This window comes from Suncus etruscus, chromosome 5 (genome assembly GCF_024139225.1).
Source record: "Suncus etruscus isolate mSunEtr1 chromosome 5, mSunEtr1.pri.cur, whole genome shotgun sequence".
Classification (NCBI taxonomy): domain Eukaryota; kingdom Metazoa; phylum Chordata; class Mammalia; order Eulipotyphla; family Soricidae; genus Suncus; species Suncus etruscus.
In genome coordinates, this window is record NC_064852.1 from 45718599 (window position 1) to 45742674 (window position 24076).

Below are 24076 nucleotides of genomic sequence, written 5' to 3' on the forward strand. Positions count from 1 at the left end.
GATCTCCAATGACTAGGCTGGATTTATATAGATTATTTTTTTATTTGTTTCTTTTTAATTTTTTGAGCCACATTCAGCCGTGCTCAGGGGTTATTTCTGGCTCTGCACTCAGAAATCATTCCTGATAGGCTCAGGGGACCATATGGGATGATAGAGGATCAAACCTAGATTGACTATGAGCAAGGCAAACACCTTACCCACTGTGTTATTGCTGTGGCCTCTTCCTCTATAATTTTTTTTTCTGAAGTTCTTCTCTCTCCTTTTTCTCTTCTTCAGGTATCCTGTGGTTTAAGATTATCCATCCTGGGGCCGAAGAGATAGCATGGAGGTAAAGCATTTGCCTTGCATGCAGAAGGTCAGTGGTTAGAATCCCAGCATCCCATATGGTCCCCCAAGCCTACCAGGAGCGATTTCTGAGCATAGAGCCAGGAGTAACCCCTGAGTGCTGCTGGGTGTAACCCAAACACCAAAAAAAAAAAAAAAAAATTATCCATCCTGTTAAAAAAAAACTTGTAAGTTTCTTCTATTTTTAATGTTAACTGGCCATTCTTTTTGTTTGTTTGTTTTTTGTTTTTGGGCCACACCCTGAAGCACTCAGGGGATACCCCCGGCTCTATGCTTAAAAATAGTTCCTGGCAGGCTTGGGGCACCATATGTGATGCCAGGATTCGAACCACCGTCCTTCTGCATGCAAGGCAAACACTCTACCTCCATCTATCTCTCCAGCCCCCTGACCATTCTTTATTGATGTTGTTGGGTGCCTTGTCTTCAAGGTCACTGATTAGATTTTTGGCTTCTTCCATTCTACTGAATCCTAATGCCATATTTTTTAGCTCTTTCATTTTCATTTGTAGAAGTTTATTGAACCTATCTTCCAGTGATTATCTCAGTTCTGTGACCATCAAGTGGATGTTCTGAAGTCTTTGTCAGGCAGCATCTGATGTACTTGAAAATTTTCCTGGAGTTTTGTCTCTGTTCCTTGATGTGGCTGAATTTCTTAGTTTTGTTTGTTTTTTTGTTTTTCATTATTTCAGGTGTTTTGTTAGAGTTAAAGATGGAATTCCTTGGGGCCGGAGAGATAGCATGGAGGTAAAGTATTTGCCTTGCATGCTGAAAGTTGATGGTTCGAATCCCCTGAGCCTGCCAGGAGCGATTTCTGAACATAGAGCCACGAGTAACCCCTGAGCACTGCCAGGTGTGACCCAAAAACAAACAAACAAATAAACAAACAAAAAAGATGGGATTCCAAATTTTAGGAAATCTTTAGTGATTCTGTTCATACTATTAGGCCAGTATTAATGACTCAGTTGATTCCTGGCATCCCTGGATGCCTTTTAAAAGGTTTTTCAAATGCTTTTTATATGCACCTGGATGGCAACACAATGATAAAAGGGATTTGTGTGCTGAAGCTGCTGGAACATCAAGACCTGGCAGACTGGGGATCTGGTCCAGGATTCACAGTTGCTAGTATCTTACAGCATATTGGCATCACAGTCCAACTGTGGTTTGAACAGGGATGAGAATTGTGGTCACACATAACTAATCACAGCTTTTCAACAAGATGATCTTCAGAAGCTATAGAGAAATATTTGCATTTTCTGGTTCCACTTTGGGAACTGATGGGTAGGACTTACATCCAGAGCATCTGCTACCTAGTTCAGACATCGGATGGCATCTCCTAATTGCTCTTTCAGGAATTATTTATCCCAGCTGTGGCTGGGGACAACTGTGCCCTGCCTGTTCTCCTGGGTACTGCCAGTTCCCATTCTTTTTTTGATGCTATCTGTGGACACAAAACTGAACCGCTCTTGGCTCCTTTAAACTTGACTCCTTTACATTTGATGTTCTCCAACTTTGGTTGTAGAGTAAGCCTGATACCAGACTTAACCAGCCTGTGTGAGCTTCTTTTACTTCTGAGTTTCTTTGTCTACAAGCTATCTATTTCCCAAAAGGGAAGAACGAGGGTCTGTGAGCTTGTCAGAGGCAAATGAATCTGAACCTGATGGGAGCTTGCTATGGCAGCGAACCCTGTTGGACAAAGACACATCCGATTCCACTGGGTAGGCAGAGCCAAGACAGCCACTATACTGGACATGGTGTAACTCAATAACAGCAACCCAATGTTCTGTACTGACAAGCCTTAGGTCTGTTTACAAAGTACTGAATGCTGATAGCAACCAGATGTTCTATAAATAAACCCTTTGTCTTCAGTTCCCTCCTGCCCAAGGTGGAAGTTTTCTGTCCAGTACCAGCTAGCTGGACTTGCCTGTCCCTTTTCTATTTTAGTCTTTGCTTCTATCCTACCCAAAAATCGGGGAAGTTCTCCTTTGCTCTGGATTATCCACTGATCTGCCTTCACAGAGCTTCATCTCCCTGGATTAATGGTTGTTTTCTGCTGTGAATATCCTGATACCCCTAGCGGGATGCTACACTCTGTTCAGTTTGTGTTCATTGTTTGTGTTGGTCCACAGAAGTGCTCAAGAATATTTTTTCCATCATCCTGTCCTTGCCTCCCATGTGTTTGTTTGTTTGTTTGTTTGTTTTTGGACCATGCCCAGCAGTGCTTAGGGGTAACTCCTGGCGTTGCACTCAGAAATTACTCCTGGCAAGCTCAGAGTCCAAATGGGATGCTGGGGATTGAACACGAGTCAGCTGCAAGCAAGGCAAGTACTTTACCCACTATGCTATATATAGCTCAGGCCCCACATCCCATGTATTTTTTAAATTATGAAGTCAGATAGAGGATAGAATGATACTGAATATATATGTAGGCATTTAGCTGACTATTTTGCAATGTAAATAGTATATGATCAGGTTCTATATTTCTTGTGATAAGTCTTATCAATGTATCCTGTTATTTTTGTAACCTTAATAAATTGCAATCATGTGCTAATGAAACACTTTCTAAATTTAACCTAAATTCAAGTAAAATTTTTAAATGATTTTAAAAAGAAGAAAATGGAATCCTAGCCCTTCTTTTTTGTCTTCTGCCTTTTATGTGCAGTATAGCTATACAACAGCCTTTCTCTTCATAGATAAAGTCTTGACAGAGGATAACCATAAGAAGGAAAATGAGTTGATATTTTGAATTTAAATCTTGTACTTTTGAAATTTGCTAAGTTGAATACTTCTTAAAGTTATCATAGGGACAAATAAAACAAACTATTAATTTTGTTTGTTACATTAAGCTTGCTTGAAAACACTATCAAGAAATAGGCTTATGTAGTGAAGATATGGAATTGAGCCTGGAAATTCTTTTAGAGAAATCTTTCTATATTTCTTTTGGTAATTCAGAGCATATACAAAAAAGGATAGATAAGCCATATAAATCACCTTTTAAAAAACTACATTTTTCAGTATTCATTAGCTTATATATATATGTATATATATATATCATCCTTACAAATTGATGGTTTATTTGAATAAAATGATTTTATATACTAATCCTGAACTACTCTAAGCTAAGATAAAAATGCTTTAAAAAAATCAGTTTAATGACATTTGGATTCCTGATAAATTCCAAAGTTGACCTGAATCATATTGCTACTTTTTCAAATTAACCTCCCCAATTGCTAACCTGTTTCAAGAGCATGCCTTTCCAAATTGAAGAGTAACATCTAATTTCCTTACTTTAGCATTTCTTTTACTGCTTAATAAGTTATAGCTTTGCAAGTGTGAGGGCATGATTAAATTTCTTTTCACATAGCTTTTAAGTAGAATAAATAATTCAGCTTTTTTATCAGGTAGTTTCTGTTTTTATGCTATGCTATAAATAGCTCATCAGCTGTGTGAGTATTTTTTTTCCTTACCAGAAACTCTTAACGGTTTCTCTATTATTTAAAAAGAGATGTCTGTTTATTCTATCTTGAAATAACTAAGTCTATGAAATAGTTTTTCATTAATTTTACTGATTTTAATTTATCTCCATAATGTTCATTATCTAAATTAGACTCTTAACATTTGGTTCAGCTTAGATTTATAAGTATATATATTTACATATATTATTTAATTTGTAAGTATATAGCACGAGAGAGGTAGTACAACAGTTAAAGTGTTGTATTACATCCCAATGATCCCAGTGTGATTTCCCAGGACTAATATGCTCCTCTGTGGACTACTGGGTGTGGCCCCAAAACAAAGTGTACAATGTTTATAGTAAATATATATGTGAACATATATGAACACATAATTGCTAACAAGTATATTATTAGGTAATAACAAAAATTAACCACAAAGGGGCTGGAGATAGCACAGGGGTAAGGAACTGGCCTTGCAAGCACCAACTCCAATTGGAATTTCTTGCACCATATATGGTCCTCCAACTGATATCAGTTATGACCCCTGAGCATAAAGTCAGGAGTAAACCTTGAGCTTTGCTGAGTGTGACTCAAAAACCAAATGAAAAAATAAATAACTACAAACTTAGTCATTGGCTATACATTGACTGATTTAAAAAGACACAACTTTTGTAGCTTTCGTTTACCTTTTTTTAAATATTAATAAGATTTACTTTTTGCTATATGGTGTGGGGTAGCCAAACCTTGGCAGTGTTCAGAGGCTATTCCTGGCTCTGTTCTTCGGAGTATTCCCTGTTTGGTGAGGGGGTAAAGAGAAAGGAAATTTAGAGCTAAGGATCAAACTAGGAGTGACTACATTGCAAGGCAAGCAGCTTAATGCCTGTACTATTACTCTGGCCCTATTAATAAGATTTCAGTGTTATACATTATTGCACAAATAAAAATAATTTTTAGCCTGGAGAGATAGCACAATGGTGTTTGCCTTGCTAGCAGCCGATCCAGGACCAAAGGTGGTTGGTTCGAATCCCGGTGTCCCATATGGTCCCCCGTGCCTGCCAGGAGCTATTTCTGAGCAGACAGCCAGGAGTAACCCCTGAGCAAACCCCTGAGCAATGCCGGGTGTGGTCCAAAAAAAAAAGAATTTTTAAGAATTTTTAGAGACCAAGGAATACATGATGTCAAACATTAAAACAAATACTCTGTGATATATACAAAGCTCTGTGATATATATATATAGAAAACAAATAGATTAACCAAATGAAATAATAGTAACTTGTTAAACCATGAGCGTATTAATAATACCAAAAGGAAAGGAGGAGAGTGGTGGTGAATAAATAAATAAAGACAAAGGAGACCCAGATGTTTATTTTCAGTCATGCAGGCCTGAAGCCGATAGATAGATAGATAGATAGATAGATAGATAGATAGATAGATAGATAGATAGATAGATAGATAGATAGATAGATAGATAGATTAGATAAATAGATATTTATATGTAAATATAATGAGATTTTAAGTAAAAAAGACTAAAGAATACTATAAATTGCAACAGTTAAATATCTTAATATATAAAAGATTTAAACTAAGCTATTGTTAGATAAAATTGTATTAAAATATAAATAAAATTCTATAAACACAAAAATTATATCTTGCTTCATTATTAAAATGAATGGAAGTATGTAATTGGAAGAAAATGATATAGTACATTCTTGCTATTTTGATTTACTATGTTAAGTTTCGTTTTGGAAATAAAATTTTTATTATGAAAAACATTTCTTAAATGTTTCAGTCGCACAGAAGTGGAATAGAAAATCAGTATCCAGTCTATTTCTGGCAATATAACAGATCACTATGTAGGGCAGTCCTAAAGCAAAAGCACAGGGGCAGAAAATGTGGTTCAGCTGTAGATTGAGCACATGCCAACATTCTTAAGTTTTTGTCCAGCATAAAAAAAATATTTTAGGGGGGCCTAGAGCAGTGACACAGGGCGTAAGGCGTTGTCTGCCTTTAGCACACTAGCCTAGGACGGACTGCGGTTCAATCCTCAGCGTCCTATATGGTCCCCCAAGCCAGGAGAGATTTCTGAGTGCATAGCCAGGAATAACCCCTGACTGTTACCGTGTGGCCCAAAAAAAAAAAAAAATGAAATAAAAATTTTAGGGGCCAGAGCCATAGCACAACAGATAGTGTGTTTGCCTGGCATGCCACCAACCTAGATTCAATCCCCACCATCCCATATGATCCCCTGAACTTGCCAGGAATAATATTTGAATGCAGAGCCAGGAGCAACCACTGAAAGTAACCAGGTGTGACCCAAAAGCCAAAAAAAAATCTTTTCTGATAAATTAAAAAGTCAGATGGGGTGTGGTTTGGGCTACACCTAGCAATGTTAAGGACTCTTGGTTCTTCACTCAGTATCAATCCTGGCTGGGCATGAGGGGACTATATAAGGCAGAGATTGAACCTAAATTGGCCATGTGCGAGGCAATTGCTTTGCCCACTATACTATTTCTCGAGCCTCAGTAAATACAGTAATATTTTAAATTTGGAAGACGGGAGCCTGCCTGCATTGTTCCCTGTGCACAGTCAGGAGTAAGCCCTGAGTATCACTTGGTGAAGCCTAGGTGAAAAAAAAAATTAAGTTTTAATACAAAGGAATTAATTTCTATATAAAACATTATTTCAGGGTCTGGGAAGCTATTAGGAATGTGTGGTTTGGTTATGCAGGGATCTGAGTTTAATTCGTAGTATCTCATGACACCCCAGCACTGCGAAGTGTAGCCTTGAGTGTCCCAGCCAGCAGGGTCAGTATTGCAGAATCACCAGGTCTGAGCATTGAGCTTTCTTACTTGGTTGACTGAGTTTTGCTGGTAGTGGACCACAGACTCCCTGAGCATTGCTTGAGAGGGCTGAAATCAGCATCAACAACAATAACAAAACATTATTTAACTGCTAGTCTCCACAGATAAATGTAAAATAGTCACATGTGTTGCCTGGGTACATGGTATCCTAGCACATGCTGGCCTCATCTCCCCTCTTGAGATGTGTACTTTAATGTATTCATACTTTCACATGGAATGTGCACGAGTGCTTTCTCTGCCTTTGGAGAACCCTTGTTCTTTTGATCGTATTACTCTTTCTCTTTCTTGCTCTTATCTTCTACCTCCCCTTCTAAATAAAGTCTGTTTTACTTCAAAATAAGAAGAGGAAGAGGAGGAGAAGGAAGAATAAAGAGGAAGAGGAATAAGAAGAGGAGGAAGGAGGAGGAGGAGAAGGAACAGGAGGAAGAAGAGAAGGGAGAGGAAGAGGGGAATAGGAGGAGGAGAACAATATAGAAGGAGAGGAGGAGGACAAAAAAGATGAGAAGGAGGAGGAGGAAGAGTAAAGGAGTAAAGGAGGAGGAGGAAGAGAAGAAAAAACAGAAAACTTTGGAGTGTGCCTTACGTGTGATCAATAAACATTTAAATTGGGGTTGTCTTAATAGCAAGTAAAAATAACAACACTTAATCCAAAAAGAAAACTATAAACCAGGCAGAATGAAGAAGCTGAAAATAATTGTTTTCATGATAGGCCTCTAAGTGATCATCGGATGTAGTTGTTTGTTTTCCTCTTGTTTTGCTTACAGATCATGTCAATCAAATGAGTTAATATTACAGCACTTACAGAATAATGTGAATGGATTATGGTTTTAGATTCCCAGTGACTGCTGATATTGAAATGGCTAATATATACTATATTTTAGAAAATTCAGAATGCTTAAAAAGAATCTAACGAAAAAGAAATAACATTGCTATATATTGCTGTTTATGATTTAAATCTATAGATTCACACTCTATGAAGTATAAGTTAGCATACCATATTCACCACTGTCCATGGACCTCTCCTCTGCACTAAGTTCCCACTCTTCTATGCTATTGACTAACCTTATTTCTGCATTTGGAATCTAAAGGTCTGTTTTGGTTTGGTTTTATTATATCTTTACTTTGCTTCTTTATTTTCTTTTTTTAATAGTATCTTTATTTAAACACTTCGATTACAAATATGATTGTAATTGAGTTTCAGTCATGTAAAGAACACCCCCTTCACCAGTGCAACATTCCCATCACCAAGGTCCCAAATCTCCCTCCTTCCCACCCCACCTCTGCCTGTACTCTAGACAGGCTTCCTGCTTCCCTCATTCATTCACATTGTTATGATAGTTCTCAATGTAGTTATTTCTCTAACTATACTCATCACTCTTTATGGTGAGCTACATGTCATGAGCTGGACCTTCCAGCCCTTCTCTCTTTTTGCTGAGAATTATTGAAAAATGTCCTTTATTGCTTTTTTATTTTCCACACACACATATGAAGCCATCTATTATCAATCTTTCTTCTAATTCGTTTTACTTACCATAACCCTCTTAAGTTGTGTCATCATTGCCACCAATAGCAAGCTCTCATCTTTTCTTATAGTTGAATTTTATCCATTGTATACATATATTTTATATATACTACATCTTATTATTTTATAATAGAATTGGTTATAGGACTACAATAGTGTTTAAGTTCATAGATTGATATACATGTTTATATCACTGTCACTGAAGTGTTCATGACCCTTCCTCCATCCCTCTTCTACTTGTTGATTGATAGCTGCTGTTTTTTGTTAGCATACTATTTTGTTTACTTTGTTAGCATACTATTAGATCCCTCAACAATCATCATAGTTCTGTGTTACTTTGAGTCAACCTTAGCTTTCTCCACACCACCTTCCTCTCAACCTACTAGGTACTATTGCATCCATAATCCAGTGCCAAGATTTATTATCAACCAATTTTGTTCATATCTTTGATTTTTTTCTTATTTTGTTCAGCATGATACCCTCTGTTTTCAGTCATTATTGAGAATTGCTTGACTTTATTTTTTCTTGTATATTTCTTGCATTTCTTTGTGTAGTTATATCACACCCTCTTTATCCATTCATTTTTTAGAGATTGAGTTCATTTCCATATCCTGGCTATGGTAATAAGCGCTACAATGTGCATAGGCATGCATTTGTATCTTCAAATTGATGTTTTTTTGTGTTTTAATGGTTGATGCTTAAAAGTGATAGCTGAGTGAGATATGAGAGCTCCATTTTTACAGTTTTTAGAATTATCCATATTATTTTCCATAGAGAAATAGACTAGATAACATTCCCACCAACAGTGAATTAGGGTTCTTTTTTTTTTTCCAGCACACTCCCATCAACACTAGTTGGTTCCAATTTGATATATTCCATTCTCACTGGGGTGATATTTCCTTCATTTTGATTTATTTCCTCAGATACCAAGTGATGGTGAATACTTTTTCATTTGCTTGTTTGTCACCCATATGTCCTCTTCATGTGCACACCTATTCATCCCTTCCCCCAGATTTTAAATGAATTTTTGTTGTTGTAGTTGCTGCTGCTGAGTTTTGTGACTGCTCTTGGACGTTAGTTCATTATTTGATCTATTATATGCAAGTATCTTTTCTCAGTCAGTAGTGCCTTATTCTACTTTAACCTAAGATCCTTTGCATGCAAAATATTTTTAACTTCATGTAGTCCCACTTACTTATTTAATTATTTTACAGATCATCTTTACTCACTCATTTATTATTGATTATTATGACTAAATCCAGATCTTAGCTACTGTAAATAGAGCTTTAATGAGCATAGATGTATACATATTTCTTCAAATTTTCTTTTTAAATGTGCTTGGAGGGGAATAGATAGCAAGAAGTATAATTGTTGGATCATGTGGTACTCCTAATTCTAATTTTTCCAAAAGTTGTCATCCTTTTTTCTATAAAAGAATTGTATATTTATATTATATATTATTTTTGCATTACCACAAATAGTGAATGGGTGTTCTAATGTCTCCATATTCCTTCAGCACTTGTTTCTAGCCTTCTTAGAATTGAACATATTTTACTTATTTATGTGTAATGATATCTTTTTGGTTTTGATTTACATTCCCTAAACATTCAGTGATGATGAGCAGTTTTGTTTGTGTTTGTTTACCTTCTGTGTATCTTCCTTAGTGAATTATCTGTTATTCCTATTCACAGAGACCTTGTGCTCAGGAATAACCCCTGGTCATGTTTGAGGTACTTTATCTGATGCAGGGCATCAAAACAGAATTAAGCCTCTTGCAAAGCAAATGCATTACCCTCTACACTATCTCTTGGACCCCAGTTTCATAGTTTCTTTCTAGTTCTTTCATAGTTTTTGTTCAGTAGACTTTTTTTCAAATTAACAGAACATTTAACTAAATTGAAAAGAACATGTGTGTGGAACTAATAAAATATCAGGCACCTGAAAGGTTTTATGATATGTACAGTAAAAGCAATATGTAATCCAACAAAAAGAACTTTTTATAATTTTAACAACTGTCTTATTAAAGAATGAATACAATTCTAAATGCCGAAATTTAGAAAAATCTGGATGACTTTCACACAAAGATTTAATAGTACCACTGTGCAGAAGTTGAGTTTGAGATAGTCCCAATCATTCATTTTTGTTTTCCTTAGTTTTGAAATCAGATTCCAGTGTCACTTCTAAATCTATTGTGTGGAAGCCTGAGCGATAGCATAACAGATAGGGCACTTGCTTTGCATGCAGCGGACTCAGGTTCAATCGTTGGCATTTCATATGGTCCCCCAGCACTGCCAGGAAGGTTTCCTGAATGCAGAACCAATAATAAGCCTGAGAACTGCTGGGATAGCCCAAAATCTAAAAAATAAATAAAGCCAAGATTGTGGAATATATTGTCTCTGTTTTCTACTTTTTGTTTGGTTGATTGGTTTTTGTTATGGGATCATACCCAGTGGTATTCAGGGCTTATTACTGGCTCTTTGCTCAGAAATTACTCCTGGAAGACTCGGGGGGACTATATGGGATGCTAGAAATCAAATCAGGACAGCTACATGCAAGGCAAATACCCGACTTATTGTGTTATCACTCTGGCCTTCAACCCTTCAGTTTATTTTATTAATTTGTATTATCATTATAGACATAATGGTTTAGATATTTTGTTTGGATGCAGATGCTTATTCAGTTTTTCCTAGACCATTAATTGAAGAGACTTGGGTCTTTTAGCTGCATGTATTGGTCTTGGTTCCTTTGTCATAAATAAACTATCCATATATACTTGGGTATGTTTCTGGCCCTATAAAAATTTCAGTGACATTCTTCAAGAAAATAGAATAAATACATCTAAAATATTTATGGAACCACACAATATCAGATAACTAAATCATTCCAGAGAAAATTAAAAAAGAATGGAGATACCACTGGTAATCTCCAATGATAGTGAAAGATTTGTCGTGGAATAAATATTTTATTTGTTTTAAACAGAAATAAGCTAATAACAGAGAAAATCAGGGAATTCTAACATAGCTATTAGAAAGTACTACTGGACAGGAGAAGATAACTGGCAAACCAAATCAAATGGGGATAGAATTAATATCAAGAGCTCAGAATTGCTAATAGTCCTTCATTGGAGCCTAGAAACTTCAGCCACTGAGGTGTGTTTTGTTAATTGCAGTTTTGTTTTGTTTTGTTTTGTTTGTTTTTCATGCTTGGAAATTAACTCCTGACAATGCTTGGGGTTCATGAAATGCTGGGGTTGGAATCCAGGGCTCCTTTGAGCAAGTTCTCTGGCTATTAAAGTCATTTTTGTGAAATTTATTTGGGGGCATAACCAACAGTGCTTACTGCTGGCTCTTTGCTTAAGAATTATGCCTAGGGCCCGGCAAGGTGGCGCTAGAGGTAAGGTGTCTGCCTTGCAGGTGCTAGCCAAGGAAGGACCGCAGTTCGATCCCCTGGCGTCCCATACGGTTCCCCCTCCCCCCCACGCCAGGGGCAATTTCTGAGCACTTAGCCAGGAATAACACCTGAGTATCAAACTGGTGTGATCCGGAAGAAAAGAAAAAAAAAAGAATTATGCCTAGAGGTACTCAGGATACCCTATGGTATGCAAGGATTGAACTTGGGTCAGCCACATGCAGGTAAAATGTCCTACCCACTGTACTATCACTCCAGCCCCTTTTGAATTCACTTAGAGTTACCTCCATCAGCATTTTAATTAAACTCCTTTACAAAATGGTAAGTTTCAGAATTTTACCTTCTCCTTTCCACATGAATCTCAAATATTTCCTAACAATTTCCCAGTAGTACCTCTTTTGTTTTGTTTTGTTTTTGTTTTGGGGCCACACCCAGAAGTGCTTCGGGCTTACTCCTAGCAGTTTTTTTTTTGGAGGGGGGGGTTTAGTGGGGGGGTCACTCCCGGGAGTGCTCAGGGGCTACTTCTGGCTCTACGCTCAAATATCACCCCCTACAGGCTCGGGGGACCATATGGGATGCCGGGATTCGAACCACCATCTTTCTGCATGCAAGGCAAACGCCCTACCGCTGTGCTATCTCTCCGGCCCCACTCCTAGGCCCAGCTAAACAGCTGTGGACTGATAGCCAGATGACATGTACACCCTGAATCTAGAGATGCCTGATCTCTTCCCACTGAGCTGATACCACACCATAATTGTGACCCTTGAATGAGAGGATGAACCCAGTTATCCTAAGACTAAGGGGGGAATCTGAGACCCTGGACCTTGGACCAAGGTGGTTCCAAGCCCCCCAGTAAAGCCACTTTTGCTGCAGACTTACAATATTTTTCCATTATACAATGGTCCTATAGGTAGAAGGAATCAGCCTAGAGATAAACTACAGAATGTAGAAAACTTCCTGTTCTGTTGAGATTGAGGAACTGAGTGGGTTCAGAATGTTCCACTGGAATTGGACCCCTTGACACAAAGTTGAGTCAGAAATGAGTTGGGAATATCAGTTCTAAAAAATGTTGTGATTTCTGTGCAATTGGAAATGGGCCAATCATGTACGTGATAAAGGATGAGCTATTTGTATAAACCAAATAAAATGTGAATTATTAAAGCCTGTACACCCTATATAAACTGATTGGAAATTTGAATTGGGATCCTTGTCAAGACTCCACTGTGTTGGGTGAAACTTGGACTTTGGCTAGACAAATAAACTCGCGTTTGTGCCTTGCATTATCAGAGGTGGTCTTTGACTCTCAGCACTGACTTGGGTAGTCAACTTGGACCCTACATTATGAGTACCTTATAAGCAAAATAGAGATTTAAAATGAGAATCTGATGAACATCTTTGTTATAGTAATTAGTGAAAAATTAAGTGAAAACTTATTCTAAATTGGGGCCAGAAAAATTGTATAGCAGGTAGAGTATTTGCCTTGCATGTGGCATACCTGGGTTCAATTCTCAGCATTATATATAGTCTTCCAAGCCCCTTTAGGAGTAACTACTGAGTACAGAACGTGGAGTAAGTCCTGAGCACCAAAAACCAAAATAAAATGAAAAATAAATTTCAAAAGAAAACAATCCTAAATCATACCTCACCAAAAATGACTCAAGAAAAAAATTGAGGAGCTGGAGCAGTAGTACAGCTGGTAGGGCATTTGCCTTGCACATGGACAACTTGGGTTCAATCTTTGGCATTTCGTATTTTGCTCATAGCCCCACCAGGAGTGATTCCTGAGTGCAGAGCCTGTAGTAACCCCTGAGCATTGCTGGGTACAGGTTCTCCCCTCCCCCCAAAAAAATTAGATAAGAAAAGAAAGAGAAATCCAAATAATTCTTAGCTATTAAAAAAATTTAAGGCCTATTTAAAACCTTTTTTTTGTTTTTTTGGTTTTTTTGGGGGGACACACCCGGCGTTGCTCAGGGGTTACTTCTGGCTGTCTGCTCAGAAATAGCTCCTGGCAGCCTCGGGGGACCATATGGGACACCGGGATTCGAACCAACCACCTTTGGTCCTGGATTGGCTGCTTGCAAGGCAAACGCCGCTGTGCTATCTCTCCGGGCCCTATTTAAAACCTTTTAAAAATATAAAAATCTCTTGCAATATCTATATCAAAGTCAGGAAGAGAAAATGAAAAATAGTTTGATCTTATTCAAGAATTTTCACATCAAATTATAAATTAAACATTAGTAAACTGAATACAGCAATAAGATGAAAGGAAGGGAGGAAGATTCAAAGTGGCTTTGAGAGTAGGAAATATCTTTTTAAATTAATTAATATTAACATATTAAAAGAAAAACCAATATTTTTATTTTGTTGACTCATTGATGGGAGTGGGTGATCCTCCTTTATCAAAATTAGAAGATTCTCTTACTGAAGCTGGGTATATGCATAAAAATATATTTCTTACCAATGTATATCAAGGATGTGTTCTCCAAAACCAGAACAAAGGACATTGTACTGGGGTTGGCATCCCATAGCAAGGATACAAAAGAAATGTGAACTGGAAAACTTTGAAAGAAGAGTAAGGCTGCTGTCACTTGTATGGTGAAGCCATAGTGAGCTTGGAAAATTAACATGAGTGGGCTGGAGAGAAAATATAGCAGAAAGGCATTTGCCTTGAATGACAAATGATCCAGATTTGATCCCCAGAATCTCATATGAGTACTACCACAAGTAAGCCCTACATAACAGTGTGTGACCCAGAAAAACAAAGTGAAAATAATAAATTAATAAAAATGAGCAAGATTTTACATGGAGAAAACACTATTGAGCAACACTAAATAGAGTTGCATTTAAAGTTTCAATTTTGTAGAATCAAGTTGTCTTTTTTTTTTTTTCAAATTGGTATAGATCAGTATTTTTTTCAAGAAAAAAATTTAACAGGATGATTCTTGGATTGATTTATTTTTTGGACTTGTAACCAGCCATGCCCAGCAGTACATTGTCCACTCCAAGTTTTGTGCTCAGCAGTGAACCCTGCTAGGCACCATAATCAGTACCATTGATTCAGTCAAGGTGATCTGCATGCAAGGCGAGCACCTTACCTCCTATCCTACCTCTCCAACCCTGAGATAGGGATTTTTGAGAATTTTATATGGAAAACTGAAGAGCTTTGAATAGTGTACTTCTTTCGTTTGTTTGTTTGTTTTATAATGAACTTTGTCTTATTTTAATTTTTAATATCTTTATTTAAACACCTTGATTACAAATATGATTATAGTTGGGTTTCAGTCATGTAGAGAACACACACCTTCACCAGTGCAACATTTCCATCACCAATGTCCCAAATCTCCCTCCTCCCCACCCCACCCCCACCAGTACTCTAGACAGCCTTTCCACTTCCCTCCTTCATTCACATGGTTATGATAATTTTCAGTGTAGTTATTTCTCTAACTGCACTCACTACTCTTTGTGGTGAGCTTCATGTTATGAGCTGGACCTTCCAGCCCTCCTCTCTTTGTCTCTGAGGATTATTGCGAAATGTCTTTTATTTTCGTTAGAACCCATAGATGAGTGAGACTATTCTGTGTCTATCTCCCTCTGGCTTATTTCACTCAGCATAGTAATATATTCCATGTACATCCATGTATAAGAAAATTTCATGACTGAATAGCCAACTTTTTAGGGGATAATAAGAGAGATGGATTTTCTAGCAGATAAAAATATTTGTAAGAAAGCTATAGAAATTAAGGAAGTGTAATATTGGCACATGAATAGAAAACTTGAGCAAATGTATTCTGAAATACCTAAATATGTGACACGACTTTTTATCCAAAGCAAAGGAATTGTGGGTAGAATGTGTAGGATAATGATCTCCTCTGGAAGAGTTGAAAATGAAAGTTAGTTTGTGCATGGCCTTTATAAGGGTAGTCTATTGGATTAGGGTTATATCCATATGAACCTCTTTTAACCTTGATCACCTCTATAAAGGGTCCTATTTCCAATATCATCATATTGGTGGGTTCAAAGCATTCACATGAATTTAGGAAGACTCAATTTTTTCCATACAATCATTTTTAATTTAAAATTCTAAATAGAACCTGCACCCTCACCATCTTATCCTTTTTTACATTTAGAATTTCTTGATATGAACCTCATTTGAAATTCTGTTTTATATTTCTCTAAGAAAAGCAATTGAGAGACCAGGTGTAGGATAGGAGTAGTTATAACCCTTAAACAGACATATTCACAGATCACTCCACAGAAATCTGTAAAGCATGCATTTCAAGCCAGTAAATTGAGACTCTCTGGACATTTCATAATCCTACTAATAGTAAAGACTAGAGTAGAAAATGTTGAGGTTTCTGATATTTTATTTAATCTTAGTCACTATTTTTCCTCAAGGTATTTTTTTCCTTTCATAAAGGACCTGGAGAAATGTTAGTTGTTTTCTTAAATATCTCAGGAAACAACGTTGAAATACAGGATATACTAAAAGGAAAGGAATCTTTATCTAAAAATAGTTTTTATCACCTGAGTTCATATTTTAGCACATCCACAAGAAATTTTACAGATCTTATTTGCAATCCAGATATATTTTTGACATTTTCTTGCTTAGCTCAAACTGAGCCACTCAATGACTTAATATTTCTCTGCATTGAATACAAAGGACTTCAGCAAATGCCAAGATAATGTGATCTAATTTATACTATTTAAATCTCTTTCCTTCTTGGAAGTAATTTTTGACTCTAGAATGCTTTTTTCATAAGTACTGTACTTAATGGGTCACCTAAAATAAGGCACAGGTTTCTTATCAGCAGACAGCATGCTCCTGTAATATGATCATCTGCCTCATTTTAGAAGGCATGTAAGTAAGAATTAATAGAAGCTTTAAAGCATTTTTACAATTAAAATATGTATTCATTATTCTGTATCTTATCAAAGCCTAATAATCTAAAAATTAATAGATGAATTGACCTATTGTTAAGTAAAAACAAATATTTACAAGTGATGGCTCTAATAATAGGTAAACTAATATTTGTCTTATGTTTTGATCCATTCCTCCAGATATAGATATAAATCATGTATACCTTAAAAGACTAATTTCTGCTAACCATTAATTGTATCCTATTGTTTTTTTCTGACTTGAGTGAAGATGTTGAAAAACAAACAGGACATTTAGTATTTTTTGTTATTAACTTTCCTCGGTCTAGTATATTATATTATGTAAATATCTTTTTTTAAAAAAAGTAGAAATAACTTCTTTTTCCCTGAGTTTAAGGTGGTGTATATTGCATATGAATGTTAATATAGATAAAATTCATATTAGAATTAGTTTCCTGGACAATAGATATAGTTCCACATTTCATTATTGCTTGGCAATTTATATAGTAAGAAAATATACAGTAACATAGTATAAATCCATTTTCCCATCATTGTTGTAGTTTGTGATTGGTTTTCATTTGCAAAATAAAATAGAGACTGCTATGCTATTTCTTGGGGCTGGGCAGGCAGAGAGTGTTTAGGCAGTAGAGCTCCAGGGCTCCAGGAGTCATTCTCTCAGGTTGTACAGTGTGGAGATGGCTCATTGCTCATCCTCTAACTAAAGTGCTGTTCAGGTCCAGAGGTGCTTGAAGCTACCAGAGACCTATCCCTAGAGATATTCAGGAAACCATGCATTGTCAGAGGTTGACCTTGGGCCTTTGCATACAGGGTATGTTGTTCAGCCCTTAGAGCTTGACCCGTCTTTCTTTTTATATTCCAAACCAAATTTTCAGCATGGTGTCTCTAAACTTATACTTCTATGAAAATTACCTGTAGATGCTTGTTAAAAAAAATAGCAATGTCTAGGGCCAGAAAGATAGCATGGAGGTACGGTGTTTCTCTTTCATGCAGGACAGTGGTTCAAATCCCTGCATCCCGCCTGCCAGGAGCGATTTCTGAGCGCAGAGCCAGGAGTAACCCATGAGCACTGACGGGTGTGACCCCTCCAAAAAAATACCACTGGCCAGGGGGTGTAGGCCAAGTAGTAGAACACATAACTTGCCTGTTGAAGCCATAGGTTCCATTTCTGGCACTTATCCTCCCACTCCCCCAACCTGTCCCCAAGAACAACCCACACTACCATGTGTGATCACCACCTGAACAATGGGATACAAATGAATCAGTACTACTCTCTACCTCCTCAGTCAGAATCTCATTAATCTGTTCTGAGCATCTGCTTCTAACAACACTAGTGATTCTTATGCATTCTATAACTCAAGAACCACAAGTTTCACTTTTTGCACATATAAGGTGTGTTTCTGCCTCCAAAGTTTTACTTTCTATGTCTTTGACTCTCTTGTTCTCTCTACCTCTCTACTGCTCTCTCTCTTCATTATTTTAATTTGTATTGGTTTTTAGATGATATATTTAAATAGTAGGGTCTTTTTTTTTTTTTTTTCGGCCACACTCAGTGACACTCAGAAGTTACTCCTGGCTATATGCTCAGAGATTGATCCTGGCTTGGGGGACCATGTGGGACTCCAGTGGATTAAACCCAGATCTGTAGGCTAGTGCGGGCAAGGCAGACCTAGCGCCACTGCACCAGCCCCAGGAGGGTCTTTTTTATTGGTGTAATTGAGTCTATTCCCACCACCAAAGGTCCAGTTCCATCTCACTTTCCTTTTTCTCTGGTAACCATAGTTTGTGTAAATTCTTGGAGTTCGTTTTATTGTTGCTTGTAACTTTGTTTTAGTAATTCATGTTTCACATTGGATAATTGTACTATACTTCCTCAAGTTACTTCTTTTTGGGGGCGTCTTTTTTTTTTTTGGCTTTTTGGGCCACACCCTGTGACACTCAGGGATTACATCTGTCTATCCACTCAGAAATCACTTCTAGCTCATGGGACCCCGAGGATCAAACCAAGGTCTGTTCTGGATCGGCCGTGTGCAAGGCAAATGCCCTACTGCTGTGATATCGCTCTGGTCCCTCAAGTTACTTCTTAATAGTATTATATTTTATAATATAGTCCTTTGGTACCTTGATATAAATCAAATGGTTTCTAAATCAAGCATAATCAACCTGAATTCTGGCTCTATACTGTTTCCTGGAATAGTGCTGATAGGAGTATACATACTCCTATATTTGTCTTTCAGTCCTGGAGTTTTAATACCATTTGCAAATCAACCCCTTTCTTGCATTGAATATTGAACTATTACCTCTTGTTTGTTTGTTTTTTAAGTAAAACAATAATGATTATTATTAACAATTAACAATCATAGTTATTGTTAGAGAGAAAGATTTACTATCATTCCTCCACCCAGTATAATTGCAAACTGGAGCAGTTTAAAACTAAATTTAAAGGGGCTGGAGTGATAGCACAGTGGGTAGCACCTTGCACATGGCTGACCTAGGTTCAGACCCATGTTTGATCCCCATCATCCTATATGGTCCCTTGAGCCTTCCAGGAATGATTTCTGAGGACAGAGTCAGGAGTAATACCTGAGTGCTTCTAGTTGTGAACCAAAAATCTAAAACCAAAAACAAACAAAAAATAACAACCTAAATTTAGAGAAAAAAAAAACCAACCTTTTAATAATGACAAAACCTGCCATTATGTAATTCTCTGCAAAGGGTAAGACATATTTTTTAGATCTGTATTATTATTTAGTTCTAGATACATCGTATTATGATTCTGGATACAAAATAGGACATCCACCTTTTTTTTTTTTTTTTTTTTTTTTGGTTTTTGGGTCACACCTGGCAGTGCTCAGGGGTTATTCCTGGCTCCAGGCTCAGAAATTGCTCCTGGCAGGCACAGGGGACCATATGGGGCGCCGGGATTCGAACCGATGACCTCCTGCATGAAAGGCAAACGCCTTACCTCCATGCTATCTCTCCGGCCCCACATCCACCTTTTTTTTTTTTTTTTTTATCCCACTTCCCCAGCATCCACCTTTTGACATCCTTTTTGTTACTTAAAAACCAAAGAAGGCCTAATAAATTATTCTGTTCTCTATTCTGTAACAGTTTCTAGAAAAAAAAGATACAAGAAACTATCAGCATTTTTAGAGAATTGAGAAGTTTGATGATGCTATGGAAAATATTATACTTATTACTATATAATTTTAAAAGCTTATGTATACTTAATTTGTTTTCTATAAGTTTCAGAATGCCTAATACCTATGACAATGATATTAAAAGTGAATTAAATTACCTCCAGAATCAATTATTTGAAATTATAAAAGTAAAAAATATATTACATGAAATTCTTCTAACCCTTTAGTTAAAATAATAAGACAGTAGAGTGACATGTGTGTTGCTAACATCTGTTTTCCAAAGACTTCTCTTGCATTTTTGTCATTTTCATGGGTTAGCAGGGACTTAACAGTCATTCACAACAATTAAATCATTTTTTTGGTTGCTACATATTATGAAACAGTGCTTCTAATTATGTTGATGAATTATTTGGGGGGATCAACAGCAGATAATCTCCTTTACCTAGACACTTGATTTCTCACTTACATCCAGGATTGAGAAGACTGATCTTAGCGTGAAATTTGCCAAGTTCTAAAGCAAAAGCTCAGCACCATTCCAGGTAGACTTGCTATAGAGAACTTTTTGTTGTGCAGGTTAAAGCACACCCCTTCTAAGGGATTAAAGTAACAGTAAGACATGCACTAAAATGACAAAAAGGTTGGCAGATCAGACATAAGAAGTGAATATGCTCAAAATTATTGAAGATTTTTTGTAATTTTTTTGTTTGTTTTTTGTTGTTGTTTTTGTTTTTGGGCCACACCCGGTGAGCTCAGGGTTTACTCCTGGCTGTCTGCTCAGAAATAGCTCCTGGCAGGCACGGGGGACCATGTGGGACAACGGGATTCGGACCAACCACCTTTGGTCCTGGATCGGCTGCTTGCAAGGCAAACACCACTGTGCTATCTCTCCGGGCCCAGTTTTTTTGTAATTTTTAATTGGAAGGAAAATATCATGCTTTAACTTCAAGGAAAACATTTATAAAATGTTGACTTATGTGACTATTGTTCACACTTTTCACTGCTTTAAGTTACAAGTCATCTGACTTAACCATTTTATGAAGAGCAAGTATATTCTTACATTAGCAAACATAAGCATTTGGTTTCTGCTTTACTAACTTCACTGCATGACTATTATTATTTGGCAGTGGTGGTAAGGTGATGGGCATTCTGATGGTGCTTTAGGTGACCATATGATGATGGGGATCCAATCAAGTTGTACGCATCCAAAGAGTGTACTCAACACTTGTATTTATTCTAGTCCTTATCTTTAACCTCTATTGTAATCAAAATCACATCACTTTCATAAGGAAACAGTTTGTTTTAATTTTCTGGTACAGAAATTTATACCTTAAAATGTTTGTAGTACTTATTATGAAAACTAGGGATTCTTAAGAGGATGGTAATCTTTGACTTCAGTTTCAGTTTATTATTTTTTGAAGTGTGTTTTTCTCTTTTTTAATAATATTAAGCACCATGATTACAAACATGCTTGTAGTTGGGTTTCAGTTATAGAAAAAGAACACCCTTTGGGGCCAGAGCAGTGGTGCTAGAGGTAAGACATCTGCCTTGCAAGCGCTAGCCTAGGTCGGACCGCAGTTCAATCCCATGGTATCCTTTATGGTCCCCAAACCAGGCGTGATTTCTGAGCACATAGCCAGGAGTAACCCCTGAGCATCAACGGTTGTGGCCTAAAAACAAAGAAAAACAAAAACAAACAAAAACTAAAAGAACACCCCTTTACCAGTTCAACCTTCCTACCACCAATGCCCCCTATCTCCCTCCTCCCTCAACCCCTGTCTGTATTCGAGACAGACATTCTATCTCTCTCACTCACTATGATTGTCATGATAGTTGTTAGTATAGTTATTTCTCTAACTATTCTAGCTACTGTTTGTGGTAAACTTCATATCACCAGTCCTTCCAGCCCTCATCTCTATTGTCTCTGATAATAATTACAATAATCTCTTTTATTTTTCTTAAATCCCACAGATGAGCGAGACTATTCTGTGCCTATCTCTCTCTCTCTGGCCTATTTCACTCAGCATAATAGTTTTCATGTCCATCCATTTATAGGAAATTTTCATAACTTCATTTTTCCAGATGGCTGCATAGTATTCCATTGTGTATATTTATCACAGTTTCTTTTTTTTTTAATATGGAATGCTTCACGAATTTGTGTGTCATCCTTGCGCAGGGGCCATGCTAATCTTCTCTGTATCGTTCCAATTTTAGTATATGTGCTGCCGAAGCGAGCACTATCACAGTTTCTTTAGCCACTCATCTGTTGTCAGCCATCTGGGTAGTTTCCAGATTCTGGCTTTTGTAAATAGCATTGCAATGAATGATAGGTGTAAAGAGGGCATGTTTTTATTATATTTTTGTGTTCCTAGGATATATCCCTAGTAGTGGTATAGCCATATATCATATGGGAGCTCAATTTTCAGTATTTTGAGGAATCTCCATATTGTTTTCCATAAAGGCTGCACTAGACAGCATTCTCACCAGCAGTAAATGAGTTCCTTTCTCCCCACATCCCTGCCAGCACTGTTTGTTCTTATTTTTTTGTGATGTATGTCAGTCTCTGTGGCATTAGATGGTACCTCATTGTTGTTTTGATTTGCTTCTCCCTGATGATTAGTGGTGTGGAGCATTTTTTCATGTGCCTTTTGGCTATTTGTATTTCTTATCTGAGGAAGGATTTGTTCATTTCTTCTCCCCGTTTTTTGATGGGGTTAGATGTTTCTTGTTAAGTTCTGTCATTACCTTGTATGTCTTAGATATTAGCCCCTTATCTGATGGGTATTGGTTGAATAGTTTCTCCCATTCTGTGGGTGGTCTTTGTATCCTAGTCAGTATTTCCTTGGAGGTACAGAAGCTTCTCAGCTTAATATAGTCCCATCTGTTTATATCTGATTCCACTTGTTTGGAGAGTGCTGTTTCCTCCTTGAAGATGCCTTTAGTCTCAATGTCATGGAATGTTTTACCTACATGTTCTTCTATATGCCTTATGGTTCAGATCTGATATCAAGATTTTTCTCTTTATGTAACAGCTGCATGATTTTTCTCTTTATGTAACAGCTGCAGGATTCTATCATTTTCTGGGAATGTATCTGTTTAATTTCCATTTTCAAATGTCTTAATATCTATTTACTCATAATAGTCATTCTTGCCTTTTACTCTATATTTGTTTAGTTATTTCTCCTTTTTCATTTTATATCTTATTTATCTATTCTGTTTTGTCTCTTTTCAATCTTCTCAGTGTCTGCTTATCCTAACAATTTTTTCATACAATTAGCTTTTGCTTTGCTATTCCTTTTTCTTATTTTCTATTATTGTCGTTATTATTTATGTTGTTCTCTTTGTTATATGCATTTTAGTTATTATTTTATTCTGTATTGTCCATTAGACTTGCTCTGTGTCTCTTTTCCAAGTTTAATAAGATACATAATCCAATTTAGTTTTAAAATAATATTTTTGTTACTTGATAAATGTATTTGAACTATAAGTTTCTTCCAAGTCCTACAATAACAACCATCCATTCTTTCCAAAGATCACTGAGAACTATATTTGTTCTTTGTTTTCAAATATGATCTTTTCTACTTAGGCTTTTCTTTTTTATCTACAGCATGTTCTGCTTGTAGTTCCTTTTGTAGGGCTGGATAGTGACATGCAAAGAACAGAAATTCATTTAGTGGCAATATACCATGAACCATAACCAGAAAGTTATTAGATGGCCTGTAGTCTATCTATTTTCATCCCTCTCTAAAGGACATGGTTTCTCATGGGTTCTCTGACTCTTTCCACATATCTCTACCTTCAGTTTCTCTAAAAGTTAGCTTTCTTGCACTGTGCCATACAGATAACCCTTTAGCCTGTTAAGTTTTTGTTTGGCTAGTTTTGGAGGCTACACCCAATGGTATTCTGGCAGTGTTTGTGGGACCCTCTGCAGTCCCAGAGATCAAATCTGAGTCAGTCATATTTTCATAAAATAGGATGCTTTTAACTGGAATATTGGTAACAGGAAATGTTCACTGATTAAGAGATGGGATTGGACATTGTATGATTGAAACTCAACCATGAAAAACTTTGTAGCTATAATCTCATGATGATTCAATTAAAAATTATTTTTAGAAAATGGTCAAACCTAAATACCCAAACCAAAGTCAATGACAATAGAATCAAGAGACCCAAACTACAACAAGCTTAACTTTTAAGCTATTATTATCCAGTCTTTCATTGATGGATCATGACTGCTGTTATCTTCTATTTCTCTCAGCTCCTCTACATTAATTGATTAAATCTTTAATTAGGAAGATTAGTTTACTTTATTTTTAATGATTTTATTGATATGTTGTTGACACCATATGATCCTTAAGTATAGAACCAGGAGTAATCCAGAGCACACTAGGTATGGCCCCAAAACTAACAAAATAAAACTGGAACTGGAATTATTTAGCTTCACCCTGAAAAGTTTCT

The 24076-nt window shown here is 36.7% G+C and overlaps 1 protein-coding gene and 1 non-coding gene across 3 annotated transcripts in view; one reads left to right on the plus strand and one right to left on the minus strand.

Moving 5' to 3' along the window:
- The window catches only part of MBD5 (methyl-CpG binding domain protein 5), a 246047-nt gene that overhangs the window by 109418 nt on the left and 112553 nt on the right, over positions 1-24076 (plus strand). The gene's annotated exons all lie outside the window — the stretch shown is intronic.
- Positions 21750-21856, minus strand: LOC126010500 (U6 spliceosomal RNA). The gene has a single exon (XR_007496526.1). It is a non-coding gene; the product is annotated as a U6 spliceosomal RNA (small nuclear RNA).